At 37.3% G+C, this 27993-nt stretch overlaps 1 pseudogene; it reads right to left on the reverse strand.

Annotated features, from left to right (window-relative positions):
• Window positions 1-27993, reverse strand: part of LOC113059143 (myocyte-specific enhancer factor 2D-like) — a 55128-nt pseudogene that overhangs the window by 19955 nt on the left and 7180 nt on the right.

Consider the following 27993-nt stretch of genomic DNA (forward strand, 5'->3'; position numbering starts at 1 on the left):
TATATATATATATATATATATATATATATATATATATATATATATATATATATATATATATATATATATATATATATATATATATATATATATCTTTTTCTATTTTAATATTTTTTTGAAATGAGATTCCTATGATGAGCTGATTTTCAGCAGCCATTACCCCAGTCTTCACGGTCACATTATATTTAAGGAATCATTGTAATATGCTGATTTGGTTCTCAAGATTTTTTCCATGATACTTTGAATATAAGAAAAATAACAGCATTTATTTGAAACAAATCTTTTTTAACATCATAAATATCTTTACTGTCCCTTTTGATTGATTTAATGCATTCTTCCTGAATCTTACTTATCCCAAACTTTTGAACTTTAGTTTTATATTATATTACATCACATTATATTACATTAGTAAATTAATTGAAATTAACTAAAATGCAAGTGGTGAAGCCTAGGGTGTTGTCAAGATGTTGCTATGCAGTTGCTAAAGGTGTTTTGAGTGGAAAAAAGTTTAATCACTTAGAAATTTAAGAAACACACCTTTCCACAAAATGCTGTACAATTGCAGGCTTTATGAGGTCACAAATTAAGCATTGAAATGAAATATTAAGAAATAGGGGCTGTTGAAATTCCTAACCCAAAGAATGAGCATTAGCAATTAGCCTTAGCAAGCAATGCTAACCAATTTATAAATTTGATGAATGATGACCAAAAATAAATACATTTCAAACATTTGAACTAGCTCAATCGTTCAAACATAACACTCTCTCTCTCGCGCACACACACACACACACACACACACGCGCGCGCACACACAGAGTGGGTCAGCTGATCAGCCTGTCTCTGAGTTGGCTCCATCTGTTCACCTGTCCCTGTATTTCTCTGCCTGCTGTCTCTCCTTTATGGGGCGGGTGCGTGTTTGTGTTGCCAAGGGAAGATTCCCCTGCAGAGCTCCGCTGCCTCTGACTGGCTAACCTCGTTCAGTAGCGCTCCTCCCCCTGCAACCGCTTTCCTTCCCTCCCTCAGTACGGACCCCTCTCTCTAGCTTCCCCTTCCTGTCTTTACATTATTTCATCTGTTACCCTTCGACCTTCACTTTCTTTCTTCTAATGTTTCTGGATGGTTTTTTACTTCCGAGTCTCTTTTCTAATCCAGTAATGCTCTCATTCTTCCACGACTCACTGAGCTGACTCATTTCTGTCCTCTATTCCCTCCATCCCATCTCCTCTTTTCAAACTCCCATTTTTTATGTGGGATGTTAAAAGATTTGAGAGGGGCCAAAGGTAAAGTTAAGGAATCTTCCATTGAAAAAGACACTGATCTGACAATGAGGGGCCTATGGTGGTTCATGGTCTTAAAAACATACACATAACTCCATTTCTCAAGTGTGTGCTGATATCTAATGCAGGCAGAATGTGATGTCACCTCACATTTGAAGTGTGTAAAGCAGAGAAGGCTGCAACCCCCCCCTCCGGCCATCTCTTTAGAACATGCTTAAAGCCTCGGCTTCACCACAGCCAGTCAGTTACACAGACGACAGCATCCACATACACCCATCTGACAGATTAGCGGCCTCTCCGAACCCTCCACACCTCCTCTTCTTCATCCTTCCATCTCAATTCCTCCTTTAAAGGCAGCGTGTCTGCCATTATCAGGCGAGTCTGACTGTAACTCATACATGAGGCTAATGGAATCATTTGAGCAGCTGATCTGGACTGATAGCCCACGGCTCAGCCCACTGTGGAGGTGGATCTGAGAGAATAAGCTGAAGTACACCATCTCGATATCGAAGAGGGCTTAGCCAATGTCCAGCACACACAGATTTCTCTCTCTTACAGGCAAGAGGTTAAGAGTTCACAGTCATTTCATCTCGACAATCTAATGCTAGTGGTCACACTTGAAAGGAACTGCTGCTGTCAGGCATGTCAAAAGTGCTGGAGGTGCCGACTTTGGTGTCAAGCAGATACTCAAATTCTATTCCTTATGCAGCATTTGTCATTTAGACTGTTACATTTTGTACCTAAAAGCTGTTTGGTGACTCCTGAAGACTCATAAATGTGCACTTCCTGGTCAAAATCCCAGCTTGGCATGGCATCAGTGTAAACACAGCAGGTTTTTGCCACTGTCTATTATTGTAATTCATAATAATTAAACCGTAATGCTGATAATAAAAAGAGAAAACCACTTACTGTGTTACTTTATTTGTTCTTTATCATCATTTGTTTTAATAAAACTTCATTTTAAAACTTTAATTAAAAAATTGAACTTAATTGACAAATATGTCAAAGGCTATATTACATTTTCTACATTTAATTTGTTAATATTTATAATAATAATAAGAATAATAATCAACTTTTTTTCAAAATAAAGCACTGTATAAATAGCACATTCATTTTTGCTATGGTCTCAAGCTTAACCTTGATAATTGTGAAATTTCACTGGTATTGTTATTGTTGTGACAAAACTAGCCAATAATTTTAACACTCAACTGAACTTCCAGCTCAATATAATAATAATTAATAATTTATGCATTTAGCAGACACTTTTATCCAAAGCGACTTACAGTGCATTCGGTTTATCGTTTTTTTACATATCATGAGTTCCCGGGGAATCGAACCCCCAACCTTGCGCTTGATAACGCAGTGCTCTACCAATTGAGCTACAGGATGGCAATCAACATTCATCAGAGATGCTGGGCCTTCTGACATGCACATCAGGTCCCATAAAACCCAATAAATGATGCCACCTGACCTGTTTGAATCTTGATTTTATCTAGTCGGATTTGACTGGATTGTGAAAAATGAATTATGAAAATATTAATGCTATTATTTTCTTCGCCCACATGACCTTGGGTATATCAGAAAAATAAACATTGTTTCAGAAGCAGAGAAAGTTATTAGATTTTGATGAAAGATTATCATATTTTTCATTAGAAAGGTGAGGATAGATGAATCACACCAACCCATTTATTAAGAAAATCTAAAAAAATATATATAATTTCATGTTGTTTTTAAGTCCCCACGGCCTCTTCATCTGAGCTGCTTATGAAAAAGGGCAAAGCCTTCTTACCACCTCTTTTCAATCTCAACTGATATCTACAGGATCTTCATCCTTAAACACCCACTCTTCATCTCTCTGTCTCTTTCTCCCTCTCTCTGTCTCTCTTCTGATTGGGATCTGCAGTCAAGCAGATTAACAAGCTCTGGCAGAAAAAGCAGGCAGCCCCCATACATTCACACACGCACACACACACACACACACACACACACTCACACACTAGGCACGTGCAACACGAGACAAGCGAGGAAATGAGAGCAAAGAGAGAGAGATGTGGCAAGAGAGAAGAAGAGGCTGTGTGAGTACATATGCATCTGTTCAGTCATGCATCAGTGTGAAAGCATGCCTGCCTGAATATGTGTGTGTGTGTGTGTGTGTACAGTGAGCTGAGGGTGAAGGTGAATGAGGGTTTTTCTCTGGGTAAATGTAAGCCGCTTCATAATTTATAAACAACAAATCTCCCTCACTTTATTGAATGGCCTCATTTTGCCTGAATGTCTCTCTCTTCCTGGTCTCTTCCTAAGTCAAATAACCAAGTAAAGCAGAGAACGTGTTTTTAATTGGAAATGAGCCACAGAAAGGGCCTTCTGAATGGTACTTCCCCCAAAAACATCAGGCCAGACACTGGGAACTCAGCGCCAGGTCTGCCTCTACTGTCACTCTGCCTCTCAATATTGCATGAGACAGCCTTCAGCCTTTACACACACAAAGCAGCCCAGTCAGGCTTGAGCTGATGTGGCCCACAGCGGCCTAACGCCCTCACCACAGTGCATGCACGCACACACACACACACACACACACACACACACACTATCTCAAGAGACTTCTGCAGCTGCACCCAACAGGAAACATGCACCTGTACCACTGGGGGCTTCTGCAAAAGAGTCATCAGTTTCTCAACATCAAACACTCTACAGAAGTATTCACCCTCTGATGACTGCATTTTAAAATGCAAGGCATTACCATCTAATTTTGAAAAATAAATCTTGAAATAAATGCTTTACTTCTGTACACACACACACACTTTAAGTTTTAACGGAACAGATCACCCAGAAATTACAATTATGTTATGATTTACCCACCATCAAGCAATTTCAATCAACATTCAGTTATTTTTATATTATTTCTTCATACAGTAGTTCACAGTGAACACAGTCATAGCAATGACAAATTGGACTCATGTGACTTGTGTGCTACATCCTGGATCTTCTTAAGTCATGATAGCGTTGAGTGAGTAAAAGACCCAAATTCAAGTGAGCTTAACTTGAGTACCAGTTCTAACAAATTTGGAAAAAAAAATATTCTTTTGAGCTGATTCTTTTCGATTAAAGCTTGATCTGGTACACAAGTTGCACTGAATTATTAATTATGGAAAACAGCTGCATTAAGGTGCATCAAGACAAGAAGACAAGACAAGAAAAAAAAAACATGAGTTTGGATTACTATTAGGGTGAGTAAATAATGACAGAATTTTTTATTTTTGAGTGAACTCGCTTTTTAATTTGGGCAGCATTCAAACTATACTATCTGAGACCATCTCTAACTCTTCCGGTGAGATTATATTATATTTCTATAACTTGTTGTTCACTAACAATCTTCTTTTCCAGTGAGCTGTTAACTTGAGGACCAAAATATCCAAATCATTGAGTCAGAGAGCTGAACTTAAGAACCAAACCTGGTCCATTTACAATTTGAGCCATTCTTTCCAACAAACCGCATTTTCCAATTCATAAATTGCATTGAGCTACTCATTATGGGAAACAACTGCATTAAGTAGCATGAAGGGGAAAAATAAAACGGAGTACAGGTTCAAAATACCATGAGGGAGAGTAAATGACAGAATTTTCATTTCATACCAAGTAAACTATCCTTTTAATTCATATTGTGTTGAATACTACCCGAGACATTCTTCCACTGCTGCTGTTCTTTCCGAGTTAATGTTACGCGCCCCATAACAACATGCCACACACATGCAGTCGCCATCTTGTGTTGGACAGGACAGACACCGGATGGGCACCGTGTGTGTGTTTGTGTGTAAGCCACTTTTTCCTCTCTGGCCAAAGGCAGGAGGTGGTAGGGGGTGCAGCTGTCCCTACCTCTCCTGTCCCACCATCGTCCAGGCAGTTAGCCAGCGGCATATAGAGATCCACAAGCCTCTGAACAACCCTTCATGCTCTCTAGACGTGCACACACACTCTTTCTCTCACATGTGCTCGGCCTCCTAATGGATGAGTGTTTAGCTATGCAAAAGCCTTGGCATTTGTTGAAGAATTTGCAATGTTGTGGATTTACACTATGGTATAACCAATGTATTTTGGACATGGTAAAACCATAATATAAGTAGGGCTGTGCGATTAATCGCATGCGATTGTCATGCACATCTCATCAGTAAAGCCTCAGGATCTGTGTATTAAATGCCGCTCCATCTGAAAGCAGGTGATGGAGATTTACTCCTAATCACAGAACTGGCTTTACTGATGAAATGCGCATGACAATCGCATGCGATTAATTGAACAAGCTACTTTTTTGGAGTAGCACGTAAATAAAGCAATATATAAATTAAGTCAAATTAGCATCGTAATAGCATGGTTTAAATCCATAATGAAGCTTCACTATGTAATAAAACAATGAATGTAGCTTTAGTTACAGTATTCAATAAAGGTCAAAATAAATGAGGAGAAACGTAATGAAAACAACAAATAGACTTTTCTATTTTGAAGGGATCATTCTCAGAGGACTTGTGTGTTAGGGGGAAAACAGTGCGTAATTTGCTCCGCGGTTTTAACAAGGTTTTTGTGAGGAAAAACACACAAATTTACCTGGCCTCCTCAGGGAAAACTAGTCCTGACCAAATAGGGCTATTGACTGAACTACTGCAACCGAATTAACACGGTTCACCAAAGACAGGAAGGAAGGAAGGAGTGAAGAGAAGGAGCAAACAAATAAAGGATGAATGATCCCAACAAACAAACAAAACAATTTCCTGGAACCTGAAATTGGAAGGATTCATGGTGGGTTTGTACGTCTGTGTTACCTCAATGATATCTGCGTTGGTCCTGCTTTCGTGCGGCTCATTGTACTCTGTGTATTTGAGGAGTACTTTGTCCATGTCAGTGCTGGCATACTGGAAGAGCTTGTTTGAGTGATTGAAAATAATGAGGGCAATCTCACAGTCACACAACACACTGAGCTCATAAGCTTTCTTCATCAGACCAAACTTCCGTTTGGTGAAGGTCACCTGTGGATAGAGAAAAAGATGAGGTTAGAGAGGGAGAAAAAGATGATGATGGAGGTGAAGATCTTTTATTTGCAGTGAAACAAGAAAGAAGATACTAAAGTTATTGTCCACTTAAAACAACCAATAATGCACATTCATGTTTTTCCAATTCCATTTAGCTTTCTTTCCTCTGTGAAACTTTAAAAGAAAATATTCTGAAGATTTAGATTTTCAATTTAAATTAAATGATCACAAATGAGGATTAGAGCTTTCAAGATTCAAAAAGGAGGCAAAAACACCATTATTAAATCATAAACATGTTATCCTAAAGTAATAACGATAAGATATATGATTATTTAAAGGGATATACTGAAATTTAAGACAATCTTGATGTGATGCGCTCTTTAGAGTTTACTTAACAGTTAACTGGGAAGATACACATGCAAATTTGACTATTAAATTGCCATAAAAAAATGCTGTTAAAAATGACACTAAACAAGGAGAATTTTTTATTTTTTTTTTAATATGTCTTATTTTAAGGATGTTAGATAACTTTGGGAGTCAAAGTCACAATTTGCACTATGGTGTCACAATGGTGCTTTTGTGTTTTTTTCTAAGCGTGAAAGCTCCATTGCCCATTCATTGTCATAGAAAGGTGAAGATGAACCAACTACATTCTTCAAAACATATTTTGTAATTCAACAGAAGAAAACAAAGTCATAACGGTTTTGAACCACATGAGGCTGAAAAAAAAAATAGTGACAGGATTCTTTAAATATTTTGTGGGAATTTTTGCAGTGCACAGAGGTTGACTAGGTATTAGCCACAGATTCTTCTCTCTCAGAATTGACTGGCTGTCTACCACTTTCTTGCTCACTTTTAGCAAAAGTGCCACCTCAAGAAAGAAAGTTTTTCTGCTCAAACCCAGGACACCTTAACCTTAACAGCTCGACAGTGTTAGCAGACAGTGATTGCATCTCTGCAAATAAAAGCCCTTTTCCTTTGAGTGAAAGAATCTTCTCCACCTCAACAATCAAGGAGCTGATGTTCCTTCTCTCCACGGCAGCACCAGGATAAACACCAGCAACATAATTGCCATCGAAAATAGAAATCGCAGGGTAACCAATGGAAACAGGAGAATACAACTTTATCACTGTGAAGAATACTGAGACAGCGACCTGACTTCTTTCCACTTCTCTCTCAATCCAATTAACCTCAGGGCCGAATGCTTACCTACTGACCTTTACCGCACACGCGGACTCAAGCTCGCTCTCTCACCTGCTGCTGTCTGTCAGCTCCGGATGCCTCCGTTCCTCTACATCTCTCTTCTCTACTTGCCTCAATGCTGGAGTTTGGTAATTAAAATGCACATTTTATTGCAGCAAAGACTGTAGTTCATATCCTCTTTTCATACGGTTTAATTCTTTAATTGCCCAGATACCTGTTACACCACAGGAAGATCGCAAGGACAAGATGTAGGGTTCAGTTTTCCAGAAGAAATCTCAATTAAAAGTGATTTTTTTTTTTTGTACAAATTGAGGCTTAATGTGGGTCAGACAAACTACACAACTTTTTTTTTTGTAACTTAAATATGATTAGTCAGGCACACCTGAGGGAGACAGAGAGCGCTGACACAGCGAAGCAGGCTAAGGTTGAGTATGCACACCTGACTACCACTATCAGCACAACTGTGACCAGAAAAACATTTCCCATACCTTCACAGCCATCTTTCTAAGAGATTACACACTAGTGAGTGGAATTCTCTAAACCAAACACCATAATTACTTTCAAAGCTTGATTAAAAAAAAAAAAATTATCTGTTTGATCTTTATTATTTATACTAAATTATACAGATTTTTTTGTTGTTAAATTATTTTTATTTTATTTATTTACATTTTCAAACAGATACAATTGTTCATATTTAAATTATATAAGGTAACAAATTAGGTACCTATGGCAGCCCTAAAATACTACAACTTAAAATTAAATGTACTCAGACTAAAACAAACTAGTTATGCACAACATAAAAAATGTAGCAGATGATAATTATTGTCATGTTATTGCTGAAAATTGATATAATTCTAAACAGATGCACAATAAAGATTAAAATCAGTTAGAATTGAATGTATGTTTCACAAAATTAGAATGTACTGTATAAAAAAATTGATATTTGACTTTCTAAAAATTATCTACATTTTAATTATGTATCCAGAACTACCCAAGGTCAGACAAATAAAGATGAATTAATTTAAACAAAAATCAGGCAATAAACAATATGGTACTGATTTAATGCACATTTCTGAATAAAACTAATGCTAAAGCTAAAATTAAAGTAAAGTAATAAAATCCTGCTGCATCAGTTGAGCCAGAAACTGAAAAACTGCACCACTCAAACAAACAGCAATGCTTTGAAAGCACCAGTGTTTGCACCCTAAAGAATGAAAACCTATCTGTAGTTAACTTGTAGTTGTCTCTGCTTATTAAACCATTATAGGAAAAAGTACTTAAAGATAAAAGAAATCCACACCTCAACTATAAATCAACAGAAACCTTGCACTGGAGGAGTAAGATTTGATTTTGCCTCCCGCTGTTTGTCCTCTACAAGAAGTCTAAATTACAGACGCAACTTAAGGCAACTCAAGAGTCACAACTAATAAAAATGATTTCAGTTCTAATCCTATGTATATTCCAGAGATAGAAGATGAAATGAATTATTTTCAGTTACGTATTCAAAACTGAAAACAATTCACATATGTTCAGCTAAAAACACTGATGCTGCAGACCGTCAGGCTTTGCACTCACCTGTCTGTTACGCTCGTCTGTGATTCGCTGAATCTGGATCTTTTTCCTCCCCATGGCTGCTGTGATTGGCCGAGCAGGGGTGGGGGCAAGGTTGGGGATGTGGTGAGGTTAGGTGTCAAAATTTCTTGAGGCAGCTACAGGAGCACGAACAGCGACTAGTCGCGTCTGTGTATGAAGATGTGTATGTGAGAGAGTCTCTCTCTCTCGCTCTCTCTCCGTATGCCACCTGTCTGAAGCAGCTGGGCTCACCCGTCTTCCTCCACTGATAAAAAAAAGGAAGGAGGGAAGGAAGAAAGAAAGTATGTGGCCTCCTGGTAGGGCCTTCAGATCATGGTCTGCTCGGGGTGCATGTCATCCGACAGGTGTCTTTTCTGATATCCAAACCCCCCTGGAAAAAAATCTGGTGATGAAGATGATGATGGTCTTGTGATGAATTCTGTGAAAGAAAAGAGAGACAGAACTTCAGACAGAAGAAATTATTTTCTTTTCTTTCTGTAACTAGATTACTTTGCATATGTATCTAGATCAAAGTCATTCAGAACAAAAGACAAATGGGCTCCTTACAATATTATAGCAAAAAAAATGCTAAAATGCTAAATATACTACAAATGTATTACATATGTTGGTTAACTCATCAAATTAAATTTACAATGCATCACATATACACAACTGTTTAACAGTTTAGGCTTGGTAAGATTATTTTTATGTTTTTGAAAGAAGTATATTATGCTCACCAAGGCTGCATTTGTTTTTGTTCAATGTGTTACAATAAAACAGTAATATGGTAAAATATTTCTACAATTTAAAACAACTGTTTTCTATTCTAATATATTTGTAAAAATGTAACATTTCTGTGATGACAAAGCTGTATTCAAGTCTTCAGAAATCCCTCTAATATGCTGATATGGTGCTCAAAAATGAAACCGTGCTTATTATCAATGTTGGAAATAGTTGTACTGCTTAATATTTTTGTGTAAACAGTTTTTTCTTGAATGACTTAAAAAAAAAAAATCTTACTAGCCCCAAATTGTGAACAGCAGTGTATATCAATATGAATATAATTAATTATTTACATAATTAATTGCTTAATTTTATATAATTAATTGTACTCTTTTAAGAGCCCAACAAACTCCAACATAATTTCAATTATATGTTTCTGCTCCTGTAATTTTATATTTTAAAAAATGTATTAAATAATCATTTTTCTTCATAATTTCAAACACAAAGCCTTTACCACTGGGCCGGTCAAATATCTTGTGGTCTGTGATTATTGTGTCACTTGCTCATTCATCCCGCACTCTCTTGTTAGTAAATTTCCATTGTTTTTCCAGGATTTTTGCAAATCCATTTTTAAAGACTGGACTCAAAAAGAGTAATTTTTAGCTTAAATACTTTAACTAATCATAAAATAGAATAAATGAATTTCCATGACTTTTTTTTTTTAAAGACAAATGTTAATTTCTTTTTAATGCATGGAAAACACACTTTTGAAGTTCCCCAATATTGTTAGGTTTCAGGACCATGATGGGAATCCTGAAGCTAAAGATCCCCTAGACAGAATAAGCAAACCTCCCCTCAACTGTCGCTGGGTTAGGGACACATAGCATGACATTCTCATATACGGCTGGCCAGAGCCCCTTTCTGCAGCCTGCCAGAGCCTGATTATGTGTTCCTGTTCACAAACCACCGATGCTGATGTGGCTTACAGACCTAAAGCATCTTCACCTGCAGGGAAACACCTGCTGAAGTGTCTCTGTACTTGAGTGTGTCATCCAGCAGCACTCACAGCGCTCTCTCAGGAATAATTCTCCCTTTTAGTTGTTTAGTCAACATGGATATTTAGCTGCGTTTGAAGGATAAGTTAATTTTTCACTTTAGAATAATAAAAAAACATGCTGAAACAAACAGTGAGAACAGATGCCTTGGAGTGAGACGGCTCAAGTTTGCGTGTGCATGAATGAACGGCTGCATGAATGGATTTACTGCTGCCTAAGAATTGTCATATGGGCCAAAGTAATTTTAAAACATGCTATTATTATCTCTGCCTTCGATTAAAAAGCAAGCAGGGGCTTAAAACAGAATTCTATATATACATCCAGACTGTACACTCTCACAGTCACACTCACACATCCCCACATGACTGCTGACACAAGCTGACTCCCTGATCAGGGAAGCCTTCAAACTTCCTCATTTCCTCTTTTCAGGTCAAAGTGCACATGCTCAGAGACAATCTTATGAGAGTCTTCCCAACTCGAATGATTCGTTTTTACTTCCTGGCCACTTTCCTCACAATAAAAAGCAACAAATAGCCCAAATTTTCCCTTTCAGTCCAGAATTAACATGAATTCTAGGCCTCTTGGAGAAAGCAAACAATTAATAAGTGTAGTTCAGAGTAATTGTTGAGAAGAAGCATATTAAAGACTGCAAAAAAAGCTATTCTAGCAAATTTCTACCAATCAAAGGGTTGCCGTTTGTTTGCACCAACTGGCATGTCAAAATTACATCATAACAATCCTGATAGGCCGATGGCACCGTGAGAAGAAATATATTTCCCCACTACAAGCTTAAGAGAAGTAAACAAAAGAACAAATACGTCTATTATAACAAAATGACATTTTTACCAAAAACAAAACAAAAACAAGGCACATAATTGTGTAGTTATGGTATCCGAATAATGGTGGATGACTGCATGGAAAAGACAGACGTAATGTTTGGAAACTGGCAGATATTTAAAGGAATTAAACACTTCACAATTAAAGCTGACATTTTACTATTTCCAACATTGGTCTATGATACGTCTACATTTCGCTACAAGTGGCAGCCGTTACTGCCGCTTTAGTCTCAGACTCAGATGTCATGCCCACGGACCATAACGTCTGCAGCATTTGGTACACAAAAGTGTACCAGTTTGTTTATGAAAATTAATTTGACATGAACCAAGAGAAAACATTACCGTCTACAGCCACAAGAGTGCGCTCTATGCTGCTCAGTGCTCCTGCATCCTCTCCCTGAAAAAATACAGCGCCCTCTCGTGGCTGTAGACGGTAATGTTTTATCTTGGTTATTGGTTCTAAATAAATGCAACTTATAGTCCAGTGTGACTTATATTTGTTTTGTTTTTTCCTCGTCATGACGCATTTTTGGACAGATGCGACTTAGGTGCGACTTATAGTCCAAAAAATATGGTAAATTAAATATTTTCAAAAGTATGTGAAATATTTAAAGTTCGCAGCATAAAATCTTTAAAATACGTCCAAGAGTTTTACACAGACAAGAGTCTGTTATTGTGGCATTTCCATGCTTCAAAACGTGACGATGAACAAAACGAACTGTGACTGGTTGTTGGACATGTTGGTCAAACGACCTCATGGGCGGGCCCTGGCCAATGAAAGCTGCCATGAATTCCAGACCTCCAGCCTGATGGTCTGGCTACGTGAGACTTCTGCCACTTATTCACCAGGTTAAAATGAATGAATGATGAATGTATGATTATACGCACACAAAATAAATGACCACAAATATGTTTGAAAGAAAAACATAGTAGCTTTTCTATGGATAATCAGCCTGTGATTACAATTCACACCTTGTGTTTACAATTTTGATTGAAACACATGACATCTATTCTGGTGGTCACAATCTGGCAAAAAGTTCCAATCAAAGCCCAAATTGGGCCTGAAAATTCAGCATAAGCATATGATCTATATAACTCTCCATTGAAAATGAATGACTTCCAGGCTGTGGTTAACTAGAGAAAGTGAAAAGTGGCTTAAGAAACAAAAGCCATGCATTCTGTTAACTTGAGTGTTCTCCTTTCATAACAAAACAACTGGAAAAGACATATAGGACTAGAAACACTGTCACTTTTTGTGTGTTCTAACATCTAGAGTGACAAAAAAAATGTCAGAATGCAGTAGTTCGTGTACTCTGAGGGCATGACAAAACAGTTCCTGTCACAAGCTTCATCACTTCTTTTACAGTAAAACACTGAATGGTATGTGTGTGCGCATGTACGTTTACATGAGTTTTCTGACTCCAAATGGAGAGGATGTGTTGACAGGAAAGGTTTCCTCAACCGGTCGTCAGAAGCTCAGGCTTGAGTTCAAAGCGACTCAGAGTCCGTCTGTGTGTTTTGGTCTGTGGGGCCAGCACATGAAAAGACTTCTTTATCTGCAGTGAGAGTCAGAGTTTGACCTTTCACCCTGTGAGCTCTGAGAGGGGCTAATTCCCAGCTCTGATCTCAGTCACTTCACAAGGGACCTGGAAAGTGTCCTCAGCCTGCGGTTCCTCACAGTCAGACTCTCTAGCAACAGAGAACTCGCGAAGTACTGCTTCATAATGCTGAAACTTGATAACGTTATTCAAAACTGGGGTCTGCAAGAGGATGCTAGAGGATCCACAAAAAAATAAAATAAAAATAATAATAATAATATATATAATAGATAGATAGATAGATACATTAAATATTTAATATAACTTTTTAATATAACTTTTTAATTTTTATATTATTGTAGAAAACAATCCTATATTTGTTAAAACAAACTGAATACAATATAACTAGAATAGTTTATAGTATTTACAGAATTATGTTTTTTACAGAAACATTTTATGAAGAAAGAAAGAATGGTGTATGATTGGGTAAACTAATTATTACATTTTCTCAGGAAAATAAAAGTAGTGTTTGCCCTTGCAACACTTGCACCACAAATGCCAGGGTGTTAGGCAGTAACTGTATGGTTTTTAGCACATTTATGCGGTTGCTAAACTGTGCTTGAAGTCAAGTCGAAAAGGTTAACGTGAGAACTTTTTTTAAAGTAGTTTATTGTCCGGCAGGTAAAAAAACTGTAAGAGTCTTTTTGCTGAGAAAAATTACAGCACAGTTCCAACAGGCTGCATGATTTGAGGTATTATGTGAGTTTGTAGAACAAACGGTGTGGGACAGGTTACATGGCGAAGTTGGGGAACTCTGGGGTTTGTTTAGATCTTTAACCTTAAGGGTTAGCAAGCACCACAATTAAACAATAAAGAAAAAAAAGAAGGTCACAGATAAAACACTGGTTCCTTTCCGTTTCTGTACTAGGGGAACCCCCTGCAACAAAGACAAAAATCTTCTTATCTTGAAAATTAGTCAAGCTCATGGAAGTAAACTGATGTACAATAAATAAACACACATTTATGTGTACACACACACACACACGCACACACACACGTGTCAGCAGAAGGCATTTCTCATTGCTCTCAGAACAAAAAGGTGAGCCGCTGTACAATGCAGCTGTCATATACACATACAGGGGGAAGGTGTTATAATTTTGAGCTGTGGCTTTGCTCATACCACTGAGGAAATCCTGCGGAACCAAGCTTCAGCGTGCAACACAAGCAAAACAACATTTACACAAGCTTGCAAACAAGTGAAAAAACACCTTGGTGTAAACACATCCAAAGGCACATGCTGCTTGCTAGTGAAGAAGAACCCAAGAGGAAAAAAAAAAAATTCTCAAGTTTGTGAGCTTTCACTAGATCAAGTAATTCTCCATCTTCGAGTAGCTCGGACCCACCCGTTTGGGCTGCAATGCTTCTTGCAAGGACTCTGAAGCACCAGAGCTCCGCTGGGATAAGCGCACGCTGCCCTCATCCATGTGTGGGCATATGGTATTCTGCGTGAGCGCGTATGCGTGTGTAAGCATATCTCCTCCACAGGGTGTGTGTGAGAGAGTCCAGTTTTGTTATCCCTGCCTGTAACTAGAGGCAGAGTGGCCTGGGGCTTGGAGATAAGGGACCGTGCCAGAACTGAGCTTGGACCAGGTCCAAAGCTTTGCTGAGAAATCCATCACCTTCCCAGCTCAGAGCAGGAGGTCACCGACTGGGACAGAGAGTTGTTTAATTCGTCCGTTTACAGTTTCCGAACATTGGTGCTATACAAAACGCCCTATGACCACAGCTCTGTCACTGCTGGCAATATCTCGGCACTCTAAGAGCCAATAAAAACTATTCTGTACTGAGGAAGAAAGCTAAGCATGCTGATTGAGATACTGTGACACAAGAACGTAAAGTATAATTGATGAAGAATGAAGAGCAGTACCCTAAAGAATGCATTTATAAGACAAATCAACAAAATTCCTTTTACAAACTTGCTGAAATGGAAATGTATTTTAAAAAGTTGTCAATAAATAGGAACTAATGATGTGCATTTAATGATGTATAGCCTTTTATTAAAGTAATTCCCAATGGATAAAATCAAGCTGAAGACTTGTTGAATATCCCTTTTCGCTCAGAAATAAGCCACATTATGGATACAAATCTACAATATTTTGGTACCAAATCAGTTATCGGCTGTTATTAAAGATTTTTCAATGTACAGGTTTAAGTCAATGCTCATTTCCCCTTTTAACACTGTTAAATTGAATCTTAACTGATTCCCCAAATAATTTCTTTTAACACTTGTAGCATTAACAATTCAATTTAGTGTTTATTTATAAATTTATTTAGATAAAATAGCACATCATTTTAATTTCAGCCATTTATCAGCCATAAATCTCACCATATAACCAATAATCGATCAATCATTATCAACCAGATTAGTAATATCTCTCATTACAAAAGCAAAATGGCTTACAAATTATGTTTCATGTTGATTTTAAGCTCAATTCCCAAAACTATACTAGAGTCACTAGACTCTATATACTCTATATATTTCCTTGATACTAGAGGAAATCAAAGCAAGCTTGTCTGCTATATGACTCATGAAAGACCAAAAAAAACAAACAAAAAAACAAGCTTGGCTGGTCCAACATGGAACCACAAAACCATTGTGGTGGAGGAAAGGTGTTCTTAGGAGACACCCTCACGCTCGTGGACTTGTTTTTTGAGCCGAGTGCTCTTCAAAACATAAGCAGTGGCTAAACTGGGGCAAAAGTGGAGCCCTTTGAGACCCTCCAGCGATTTACTCCAACCTTGAGGTTGTACTGCCAGCACCAACTGCAGGATATTTCCAGCCTGTTGACTCAACCTCCCCGCACGGCAGGAGCTCACCCTGTCCAATATGGCTACTCAGCTGCTGACCGCAGCGCATGATTTGTGTTTTTCAACACAGCCGTTTGTCCAGTACACAACGTATACTGATGATATGAGCGTGTTCGATGCTGAGGGCCATCACTGGACTTCCTCCAGGAACGGGGAGATAGGTGGCGTAATATCTGCCAAACCACAAGTGTAACCCAATCTCTGAGGCGGGGGAGGGTGATGGGTAAGGCACTGCAAGGACAGCACTTCAGGGGGAGGGGTGTAATGGATCTGTGGTCTTCAGCTTGTGTATCACACCACTGCTGTCTGTCCCATCAACTCTGAAACAAACTACAATACTAGGTTACCACTTTCAACCCTAATTTATTTTTAATATTTTTGGTGCCAGGCCGTAGGATTCAATTCATTTTTTTATTTTATTTTTTATTCTATACTCATTTTACAAACAAGACACTTGAGAACAGAAGAAACAGTTGTCTGTTGTGTCGTCTACAGTACTATAGGCTGTTGTTTACAGCAGCTTATCGTTTCCTGCATCAGTGTGGACAATGTGGTCAAACTTGTCAGTTAACAGCACTTCCATTCTGCCAAACAAACCAAGTCACCAACCAACTCTCAGGCTACTGAATGAGCCTGCAAATAACAACATGCTGTTCTGGGGTCAGGTAAATCTTTTTCCCTCACACCCACCATGACTCTGATATGCCACTGAAGGTTTTTAAGACACACACACCTTACTTTGTAGCATAACGTTGGTGACATCAATATGACAATTGGAAAGGAGGGTGTGTTGCCAGCGGTTCGTCACGACCACGTCACAAGCGGTTGATTACACAACAAAACAAAAGATTTTTTGCTTCGAACAAAAGATAAGCTTGTTGGTTCAGTATTATATCAAAATGATAATCAGAAGACAAGCTAGACAAGGAAAAGGTGTCCTTTGTTTTTCTGCAAAGGACTAGAACAAAGTTACACTGGAAAATGACTATAATTATAGACATACATGACGTGAATACTGATCTTTCTTTCCTGTTAATATTGAGTCTCAATGCTTTTCTCGGCTAATTTTCACCCGAAAAGGAATTACTTTTTTAAAGGTTTAATTATTATTATTATTAAGACTGAAACTGCTAGTAAAATCATTAGACTGTATATAAAAAAACTAGTGGTTGACCGACATTGGATTTTTTGACAGCTGATGCCAATATCTTGGAAAGCAGGGGTGGCCGATGGGCAATATAAAGCCGATATGATTTTATTTATTATTTAAGATATTGTAAATCATAAAAAAAAAGAGTAAAATAAACATGCTTATACTTTAAATGAAAAATATTTTTCACAAATAAATAAATATTTAATAAAAATTAAGCTGAATTCTCCTGTCCCCATTAGATTCAGACGGACGGACCGTCAGAAAGAGAAAACACGCAATCATGCAGGATACAAATGCACACTTCATAAGATCTCATAGCTAGTTTCGACTAAGTTTGCAATATTTTTTTTCATTAGATGTTCATTTGTCATTCAAAGATTTCTTTCAATTATATAAATGTATATTTGCTGAATGCTGTCGACAAACGATAAAGTATTATAATATTCGCATTTCTATTACTAACAATTTAAAAGCAATCATTTTAATAGGTTTTTTGTATACATTTTAATTCCTTTGTTTAACAGTTCTATCTGATTATTAGATAGACTTCTGTCTGTGGACAGAACTGTTTATGATGACAGCGAACAAGAGGGAGAATGCCAATCTCAGTGCCGTCAAAATAAAAGTCCGGCGCACCTTCAAAATAAAAACACGTACACATCGGCCAAACAGAAAAACTTATCAGCCAATACCGATATTTGAAAAACGGCCTTGGCGATATATCGGTTGACCAATAAAAAAAAAAACGCAACTAAATTCCTATTTAAACACATTGAAAAGAAAGAGTACTGTGACAAAGGTACACTAAAAGCAAAAGAAAGAGATGCAGACAGAGCTGTCATGCATTACAGCACATGGTTCGGTCACACTACACCACTCTTCAACGCTCGGAAATACCCTAAAGGCAAACTCTTAGAGAAGTTTATGGACTATACAAATCTAAAAAAAAAAAACTAGTAAACCATTTTAGGATGTTACTGCTCTATTTTTGTGTCACATTCAGTATTTTTTTCAAAAACCAAAGTGTTTAAGTATGAAACTACATAAAATGAAACTTGAAGTTACACAATCTTTAAATAGCGTATTGGCCTTGCTTTAAGCTTCTTCTTACCCCTTATAAGTAAAGATGAACAAAAAGCCTCCTCATGGTCTCATGTGTCTACAGTTCCTTCCCAGTGGCCCAATCAAGCATCAAATAAAATCCAAGCAGACTACAGCATGGCTTGTCCCATGACCTATGTCAGGCTGACAGTGGAGACCAGTTCAGCGATGAGCTTGTAATGCATAGAGCAGACCCCCAGCCCTCCTCTCAGATCCCTCCACCCTCACCCTTTGCCCTAATATGCCTTTAGCAACTGCCTTTAATCCATCAGCATCTTTGGATGTAATTGAGAGGGTAGATGTGTGTCAGGATTGGGACGCTTGTCAGATCCTCTGTTCTCCTGTCTGTACATGTGTGTGTTAAATGTAGTGGCAGCTGCCTACACACCTTTTGTTCCGACACCCCCTTGCGACATTTCTGCTGTCACAGATGTAGCAAATTTAACTATAAAGCCGCATTTCCAGGAACTAGGGACTTTGGCCTGGTACTTGGTGTGTCTCCACTGTAGGAACCAGGATCTAAATAAAGTTATGTTTAAAAATTGCCCCTCAGGAAGTCCCTGCTGGCAAGGGTAGTACTTTTTCACAGGTTTGGAACCTTCTGGGGCATGACTTGGGCGCAAAACATGCTTATTAGTTGTTCATGCAGCATTGTGATTTTAACCACCATTTATTCGGATAATTTTCAAAATATTACTGTTATTGTGTCATGAAATGTAGTTTAAAAGTATTTCAGATGAGAATGTAGTTATTTAAAACTCAAATATGTGGTTTATTTATAAAGATAGCGCGTATTTAAAAATGTGTTTAGCCGATTTCGGAGATGATCAGCGGGAGCTCAGTTCTTAGGTTTACCAACAAGAGCAATCTCGACTCGGCTATACAAGGGGTTCCCAAACTTTTCAGACCGCGACCCCCAATATTAGATTGCTGACGACCCGCAACCCCCCCCCCCCCTCTCTGTGTTTCCCTCTTTTGAGGATTTGCGATTTGGTTGCATACTGACAGAGCTAAAACAAAAAGGAACACAATCTCTAAGCCAGGCTATTTTATTAACAAATTATGGACAAAAACAAATACATCCATAACTGTAAAATGCTTACAGACAAAATACGAACAAGCTGCCTATAACACACATACGACAATAACTTTGTATTCAGAAAAAACGCCTTACATACATGTATGCATTTCCCAATCAGGACCCAGATTTGGTCAATGGGTGGAGCAGATAATTTTATATTTTTATAATTTTAATTTCATTTTTAAGATTACAAGTAAACAGCATTCAAGACTGCAAGAGTTCAAATCTATATGGGCCTTAGTACTCTTTTTGATGTTTTTTTATTTTTATTTTGTGATTGCATTGTTTGTGTAATATGTGCTAAATTGTGAATAAAAAAAATAAAAAAACGCCTAATGTGATGGATGGGCGCTGTGCACGGAGCAAAGCAGGTCCACTCTAGGTTTAATTTAGGAGATCGCCACCCGCAGATCATCTTCCACGTTAAGCCGTGACCTTTGTTTATTCTTAATATAAGTCAGCGCGGAGAATGTCTTTTTACATAAATACGTTGAGCCAAATTGCATGAGGACATCCAACGCAGCTTTCAACAACTGTGCATATTCCAGCGTGACAGAAACCCAGAACTCATCCAGCGTCTTGCCGTCAAATGCCGTCCTCAGGGTTCGATCGGTTGAAAGTTCTGTCAGCTCATCTTCCATATCTGATGCCAGATGATTTGCCGTGGTTACATTAAATGGTGACCTTATCCAGTCATATTGGTCGGGAGCGTCTCCTTCAGGGAAATACTTATGAAAGTGATCTGGATAAATCCAGATTAAAAATTATTTTTTCATTGTGCTCACATATTAGATGGGGAAAAAATTACAGAGGGATTTATGGATATCTACTTTTGTTATCCTGTAAATCAGAATATACTATCAATAGCCTTAAAAAAATGATTTTCGCCATGTTTTTTGTAATAAAATGTTATATAAATCAGGCTAGGAATAATATATTTACAAATCCCTCTGTAAATGTCTTCTTCATAATATAACTAGGTACAAGACTGGAAAGTTTGGTGTATATAGGTGCTACTAAAGTGGACATTTCGTACTTGGAGCATGAGAGAAAGGTCATTTTGAGAAAACAGGCTTTAAAGATTTATCATCAGCCAATGAGATTGCGCATTCAGCCCTTTTACTTTCGCGATTGGTTGCTGATAAAAAGGAAATTACCATATTTGGAACTGACAGCATTGTACAGTGAAGAGAGAGCTTTCCAGCCGTGCCTGTGATTAAAGAGAGCAGACAGAGATTTACAACGCTAACTTTTGTTGAATTTATGCGAAATCTACAGACGCAAACAGACAAAGTGTAATAAAATAAAGACCTAAATGTGTATTTCTGACTTTTTTTTCACCATCTCGCATTAACATAAAAAAAAAAAAAGTTTCTGTAAATCATCTCGCGACCCCCCGCTCCCCACTCCCCCCGCTTTGGCAACTACTGGGCTAGACCTTCTGACATTTGCCACTGGCTCTGATGTTTCTTTAGTGGCGAAACATAAAATATAATTTGTTTTGGGTAAATCTAACAGGTAATCTTTGGTCTTTATTCAATTAATATATTAATATGTAAAAGAGGCAATACTGTTTGATATAATATTTTGTTTTATTGTAACGTAGGATTATATAGGCCTACACATTTCGTTTTAATGAAAACTAAAGGAGGCAGTGGTGTTTGATATCATATTTCGCCTTTTTGTAAATATACAGTGAGGGAAAATTGCAGTAGCCAAGGCGAGCAGACTGATGTTATCAAGTACGCTGCTGTTTGCAGAATTACCGGACTTGAGTCGTCCCGTCCGTGGGAGATCACACTCCTGAGTCGAACTTGCAATGTCCGAAATACAGAGGATACAAGTCGGAAATTTGCATACTTTGTATTGAGAAACGTAGACAGACCTACATTACGAGACTATTTGCCTAATCTTCACGGTACTTTTGACCGCGGTGGAAAAGCAGAAAGCAACAGGTCTGGGGGTAAATAAGTTCCTGTGAAAAAAGTTCCTGGTACAATTGTTCCACGTAATTTCGGTGGAAACGCGGCATATGGGACCAGAGTTGCTGCAGACACAACCCCACGCCGGAGCTTTTTCCAAAAGAATTCTGCACACAAGCTCTACATTAAGTATGGAAACCTTTTCATATATAAGTAAAGTTCCAATAACCTGTTGTTTTCAAGTCAACTGTCTTTTCTGAAGAACAATCATGATTTCACCAAGAACAAATCTCAAGATTTGTCCTTTCCTGGCCTCAAAATCTCAGAAGGGCTTTGGTGGGAGTGTGGGAAATGCAAAGGCCATGGGTCTGTAAAACTGCAACGTCAGTGAGTTTCCAATGGGAGGGACAAAAAAAACATTTAGGGCACAAATCACGCTCTGGCACTGAGAATGTTACGGGTTGAGGAGGACATCTGGACACTCTGGTTTCTCACAAAGAGTAACTTATATGGATACATGTTGTAGATGGGGAGGGGGGAATGAAACCTCCCTATGTTAAAATCAAGCTGGAAAGCTGCCATTAGTAGGACAAAATACACAAACATCTTCAACATAACACACCTGGGCCAAAATCAGGAGGACACAATTGCTAGAACAACAAAAATTATTGACTGGTCATCAGCCTGCTAAGATCGGTTTCCTTTTTGACTCACTTTAATTTTATTTATTTTCTAGAGAAATAATTATATATTCAGGTTTGGGAGGTGGAACAAAATGTAATATCATTGAAGAACATACATCATAACCATGCAGAAATACATTAATATGCATGTTGGCCATGTCCCCCATAAATGGTATAGAAGTTACATTGTACATGGCATCATATTATATTGGCTCGTATATAAGGTTGTCAAAAATACAAAAATGGCTTGTGATCGTTTTGAAAACAAACCCACAAACTAATCAGATTTTTTTTTTAAACGGGGAATGTCATGGTTTTTCAGCAAAAGTGTTCTTAATTAATTTATGGAGTTACAGTATAGCTGTATTAATTTATGGAGTTACATTAAAGCTGTTTTTCCAGCTTTTTGCAAATATAAATACAAATTAACTTAAAGAAATAACTTTTGTAAATTATCTTTAGACATTTTTATAAGAAACAAAAACTATTTCATATTTTATAGATAGAAATAAAATGTTTTTTTAAGACAAAGTCAGAAATCAGATTTAATGGTAAATAACACCTATTTTTTAAACACTTATAAAAATACATTGAAAATAAATAATGAAATAATAAAATAATAAATAAAATAATAAATAAAATAAATTGATATATATATTTTTTAATTTTCAGCAGTCATTACTCCAGTCTTCAGTATCATATGATCCTTCAAGAAATCTCGCCGGTCTCGAGTCCCACGTAGGAGATGGAAGGATATAAAACTGGAGCGACGATAGTGAAGGACGAGAGAGGACCAGGCCTGGATTTTAGTTTATGTTTTGCTTTTTATTTGTGCGCATCAGTCGTCTGTGAGGGGCTGGTGCGCTGTTTTGTGTTTATTTGGAATTATTAAAATGTCATTTGGATTGTGCGCCGGTTCCCGCCTCCTTCTTTGGGATGAATACGAAGTGTTTATTATTACACAGTGCAGAGCATTATTTGATAACATTTTTGTGGAAACAAAATGATTCTTTGACAGAACAGAAAATTCAAAAGAACAGTATTTATATGAAATAGAAATCTTTTGTAACATAAAATGTCTTTACTGTCACTTTTAACCAATTTAATATGCCGCAGCTGAATAAAACTATTAATTTCTTTAAAAAAAAAAAAGTGTCATACTGTACTAAGTTACTTAATTACTTACTTGTTATTTAAATATTATATAAGTGATTACATTTGAGTTTGGGCTCTGTTGTTAACTGTAACCTTATAGTAGGTCTAATGCAAAAAGGGCTCACTTAGAGAATAAACCAAGTTAGATTTTTATCCCTTAGAAATTTTTAATCGTAACTGAGTTTATCTAAAGAAAGAGCAATTCTAAAAATAAATGTTGTTTTCCCCTTGATGTACCGAACCGTCATGTTTGTGTACTGTTACACCCCTAATGTTAACTTTTTTTAATAAAATTGTGTATGGAGAATGATATCTGACTCTGACTTTCCAAACTAATTTAAAATTCTTCAGAATATGAACATAAAGATTTTACACAGGATATGAGCAAAGATTTGTTTCGTTTCCCCTATTTGTGCACCATCATATACAAAAACAGCACAGTGTAACCATAAAATTGGGAAGAGGTTTTGATTTTCCAGGATTTCTTAGTTCCACATATGAGGTGTGGGCAGAGAAAACTTCAGTTACTCCATCACATCTTTTCATATCCCCTTTCCCAGAAAACATACAGCCAGAAAATGATTCCCATAGCAGGAACAGCTGCATACATGTGGCCTTTTAACCAAACAGACCAAATAACAGAACAAACACTGTTCTATTTAAAATACTTGAGTTGATGTCTACAGACGAATATCACGGTTAAAACCCATTATAAAGCATGGATTAGCCTGGACATTATTTAAAATAACTCCGATTGAAGAAATTCATTTACAACTAGGATGGCTTGAGGGTGAGTAAATCATGGGGTAATTTTTCATTTTTTGGGTGAACGATCCCTTTAATACCAGGCGTAAATGGGGCTATAGAGAATTGAGTGTAGGCTCTTTTGATGAGTTCCAGTAAATAGACCCCTAGCAACCCCATAGTAAACTTGCTAAAAAAAACCTTAGAACCTGAATAGCAGTGCATTGATAACATCCAAGGATTGTGTCATTGGATTTTACACAAGACTGCTAGATTTTTCTTCATTAAATGTGGTTTTTAAAATTTAAGTTTTATTCCAAAATACTGTCTATATTGCTTTACGTTTTTGTGTTTATTTTCTGTGAATATCTAGACTGAACTCTGATTACGTTCACTGATCTGGAATAAGTCATGGTTTAACACAAGCTCTGGCTTGTGCCCACTCAAGAGTTGTTTGAAGGGTCAGAGGAAATGATTTCAGATTGCGGCACTGACTTCTCGAGTGGCAGCTGAAGGGGCTTAGGCAAAGACAAACAGGTTGCGTTTCTGTTAGGACACATCTAGCTCCTCTTGACCTTTACCCTTTAGCTGCGACTGTCTGTCTAGGACGGGAGATACAATGTTTCTCTGAATAACAGAGCGTTTTTAGAGATTACAACGGGATGAAAGATTTTTTTTAAGCACATTTCTTTTATTTCAGTGCAGGAGAACAGCATGTTTATTCTTCAGCTGGATGGATTGTTGGATGATTTTTCACTGATGGACATCTGAAAATGTACTTCTGGAAGAAGTTTTTAACAGTAATATTCGTCTGCAGACATCAACTCAAGTACCGTATTTTCCGGACTATAAGTCGCACTTTTTTCATAGTTTGGCTGGTCCTGCGACTTATAGTCAGTGCGACTTATTTATCAAAATTAATTTGACATGAACCGAGAGAAATGAACCAAGAGAAAACATTACCGTCTTCAGCCGCGAGAGGGCGCTCTATGCTGCTCAGTGCTCCAGTAGCCTCTCACTGAAATCATATAGCGCCGTCTCGCAGCTGTAGACGGTAATTTTTTTCTCTTGGTTCTTGGTTCTAAATAAATGCAACTTATAGTCCAGTGCGACTTATATATGTTTTTTTCCTCATCATGACGTATTTTTGGACTGGTGCGACTTATACTCAGGTGTGACTTATAGTCCAAAAAATACAGTATTTTACAGTATTAGAACAGTGCTTGTTCTGTTATTTGGTCTGGTTGGTTAAAAGGCCACATGTATACAGCTGTTCCTGGTATGGGAATCCTTTTCTGATTGTCCTTTTTTTAGGAAAGGTGATATGGAAATAACGGAATAACTGAAACTGTATTCATCTGAAAGAAGAATGTCATATACACCTAGGATGGCTTGAGGGTGAGTAAATGTAAATTTTTGGGTGAACTATCCCTTAAACCTGAATTCTCTCTGATCTCATTTCTGAAATTTGACGGTGACCTGGGAACAAATCGAACCACATTTAATGAAGGTGTTAATGTAAATTTGTTTGCAAACGCACAAATCCAAACACACCGTTTTTCTGCCTCTATTTTTTATATATTTATTCATATGACAACTTTGGATCAACATATAAACCTACAAAACTGTCAAATACTATCTTTAATATTGCAATAGTATTATTATATTAATTAATAGGACCACAAGTTGTTATTGCTGCCTAAAACATTTGATGTGTCTGCTGAACTGAACTGAATAAATTATGTTAACTAACCATAATAAAATGCATTATATCTTTAGTATACTACTGCCATATGATAACAGAATACTTCCCAATTTTAACATTGAAACAAGCATTTTCTGTAAAGAACGCATTTCCGGTCTACAAATGAATTGAGGCACCACAAAATTATAATGTATACAGCATGAAAATTGATATTCATTGACATTTGCTTTAAATTAAATTAATACTGTTTTTAAAATTAACTTTAAGTGAGCATTCGATGATGGAAAAGGTAAATGCAAAACTACTGCCAGTTAACAATAAATCTACATATTCGCTAATACTAGCTGATAACTCATATAGTACCGATATATCGTGAATGCTTAGATGATTTCACTGCAGCTTTCCACGTGCCAGGTTGATCATAGTCTAAGATAGTCAAGGACATGAATAAACATCAGGGCCTTTACTTTGACAAAGAGTCATCAGATGTCAGTAAGAGGTGATGTCTTCTCTTTACAATTTTCTGGAGGGTGAGGTGTGATGGGTCTCTGGTGTTAAAAAAAACTTAATTCTCAAAAGGTATTTAATGAAAGAAGTGGACCCCACACACAAACACAGGTTCTACCATCCAAACACTCAAAGGAACTCACTCTCTCTCAAACACACACACACACACACACACACACACACACACACACAGACTTCACAGAAACAGCTGACGTTTCAATAGGCAACAGCTGACAGGCTACAGGTGGGAAGGGCACAATCTCTTTAACCCTGTACATCCCCTCAACCCCCAACACAGCCCGTCCTCATCCAGATTTTTTTACACTCCGAATCACACACACACATATAGGCACACCTGTTAGTACCACACAGAAACTGTGATAAACCCTTCCTCCACTGCAGGTTATTTATTTTTGATAACGGACTCCCCGTTTCTCCTCAGTTTCCTCAGTAAGTCTCCTTGTTCTGTCCGAGTCTTTGATGACCTCATAATTTTTTTTCACTGTGTGTGCAGAAAGCAAAATATTCAGATGGCAACAGAGTCATGTGGGTCTGACATGCCAGCCTTGTGAAGGATTTTATATTTTTTATTCAATAACTGAAAACTGTTTTTGTTTTCTTTAAAATGTAATTTGGTCCTTATAATCAGGCAAGAAAATAAAAAGTAAAAATGTACCAGAGCAGAGGCAAACAGGCTATGTTTTGTTAGGTATGCATCAATATGGAATACATGGCTGATACCACAAATTGCTGCAACTACACAAACTAGCTGGGGACCATTTTCAGGCGCTGCGTAATATCACTGCGTCTGTTGCATCCATGGTACACAGCAAAGTTCCTTGAATATTATTGAAAATCGCAACTTTTCAATTTCCGTCGGTCTTAGTACACTGTGTATCTACAGAACTGTCAAGTTTTAAGTAGGAAAAATATAGAAAAATTTTGGTCATTTTTAAACGAGATGCTAACGGACTAATTAGATTCAATGATCTATGCTAAGCTAAGTTGAAAGTTCTACCGTGAGACCCGGAGATCGGCTGAATGGATTCGAAAATGGTAAAGCACAACTGTTTAACTCTAGGGGAGTTGGAAAATGAACCTTTTTTTTTTTTTTTTTTTTTTTTTTAAGTGGAGTGTTTGGCTGCATTTGCTCTCTGAAGTGCTGTGTCGTCTTTTATTGGACTTCTTCCTCGGGGGGTAGAATTACATTCTTGCGCCACAGCATAACACTGGTCAAACAGCGTTATGGCAGGATCTTATATTAGGTCATATGAGATCAAATGACTATTCAACGACTAAAATATTTTGTTGGCAATTTTTTATTGCCAACTGTCGATAATGATAACAGAACACAGCTCTAAGTCAAATGTCCTAAAACGTTTATATTTAAATATTTAAAAACCCAAACAAAGTAAACAGACAACACGAGATATATATCTACGAAATCTAGCCTTTTTAAGAGATCTGTAACATTCTGGTAAAGCACTCGATAAAGACTTGCAAAGCAAAAGAAGGAGAAGAAAAAAAGAAAAGTGCTGCCTGCTGCCCTCAAGATGGACTGTAGGAGTGCTTATGTAGCATCTGAATAATATAAACATTGGCTGTAATCCCAAGAAGAAAGCATGTAGTGGTTAAGATTCGCAAAATCCTTGCTGAAGACAGATCATGGAAACGAGGTGTAAACAGTCACGTGTAAGCATGTGTGCAAGACAAAAGAGAGAGACAACTAAGAAAAATACATATTTCATTAATCAATTAAATCCAACTCACCAAAAAAAAAAAAAAAAACTACTATTTTATAGACCTCTACAAATAATATCCCATTGCTGGATCTGATTGGCCAACAGGGCCT

Source organism: Carassius auratus, chromosome 41 (assembly GCF_003368295.1).
Source record: "Carassius auratus strain Wakin chromosome 41, ASM336829v1, whole genome shotgun sequence".
NCBI lineage: Eukaryota > Metazoa > Chordata > Actinopteri > Cypriniformes > Cyprinidae > Carassius > Carassius auratus.